The sequence below is a fragment of the Etheostoma spectabile genome, chromosome 21 (assembly GCF_008692095.1).
Source record: "Etheostoma spectabile isolate EspeVRDwgs_2016 chromosome 21, UIUC_Espe_1.0, whole genome shotgun sequence".
NCBI lineage: Eukaryota > Metazoa > Chordata > Actinopteri > Perciformes > Percidae > Etheostoma > Etheostoma spectabile.
Genome location: NC_045753.1, coordinates 7,964,015 through 7,965,167, shown reverse-complemented (window position 1 = coordinate 7,965,167; position 1,153 = coordinate 7,964,015). Strand labels below are relative to the sequence as shown.

General features: G+C 38.4%; 1 protein-coding gene across 2 annotated transcripts in view; it reads right to left on the bottom strand.

The window, feature by feature from the left end:
* The window catches only part of sh3bp1 (SH3-domain binding protein 1), a 20,695-nt gene extending 20,630 nt beyond the window's left edge, over nt 1–65 (bottom strand). For both annotated transcript variants that reach the window (XR_004327135.1, XM_032501509.1), the window contains exon 1: nt 1–65. This exon is cut by the window's left edge and continues 292 nt beyond it. The gene's annotated coding sequence lies outside the window, so the exon portion shown is untranslated.
* Between the last annotated feature and the right edge of the window lie 1,088 nt (nt 66–1,153).

The following is a 1,153-nucleotide window of genomic DNA, read 5'->3' as shown; positions in this document are numbered from 1 at the left end:
GGGGAGGTTTTCTTTCAGATTTGACTGTCACACTATGATTTTTATCTTAGCCAATACAAACACTCCACTGCGGTGCACTCACAGGGCAAAATAAGTGATTGGTGTTAAACCTGAGATTTTAAAAGATTTTTTTTTTCCAGTTTTTTAGCCAAAAAAGTACTTTATCCTCCAACTTTATGAGAGGGGAAATCTATATGTCATATTTCTGCATGGAAATAAGACGTTTGCAGATTTGCATCCCATTAGAATGATGCTTACATTTCCTCAGGCTGTGGTTAGTATGTACTTCTGTAACTGCTAACTATAGTGGCTAGAGTTAAACGGATGTAAAAAGGCCAAAAAGAGGAAACTATTAGTGCTGCTGCTGGCGGTTTGTACCAAAGATATATAGCATCATGCAGTTCCTGCAGATCTGTCGGCTCCATAGCCATGATGGGATTCTCCCGTTCACCACATCCCAGGGGTGCTCTATTGCCCGGATACTCAACTTGCTTTGGCCGGGGGCCACCTTTGCAAAATGACAGGAGGCCAGGGGCCAGTTTATGATATTTATCGAGCTTGCATACAGCAATTGTCGTTTGTCAAATTAAACACAGTGGTTCAGGATTGGTATGAGGTGACAAAATAAGGACAAATTCATGTGTCCATTTTTCACTGAATTGTGTTTTTAACCTTTCGATGTTTTCTGTTTTCACTCATCTTTCTCAAGATTCAAGATTTCTTTGTCATTCCACAGTACACTGTGATATGAAATTATGTGCAAGTTCACAGCTTAGAAAAAAAATAAAGCACAGAAACACGACACAAAGTCGAGATATTTAGCTATGTACATGAAAATAAATAAATGCTCATATGAGTGTATAGAGCCTGTATAGTGATAAATATAAATATACCAAGTCTAGAAAAACTGAAAAATATAAATATCTAGATATATACAGTTGGGAGTAGAAATATCCATATGTAAAACAGTGCAGTAGAGCATAAGGTGCAGTCAGAAGAGATACTAAGGTGCATTCAAACAGATAATTATGTACATGAATAGTATGATCAGACTGATTGGTCTGTTTTAGTGTTTCGCTGTTCAACAGTTGGGGAAGAAGCTGTTGTTGAACCTTGCGCTCCTTGCTCTCAGACTGCGGTACCTCCTGCCAGA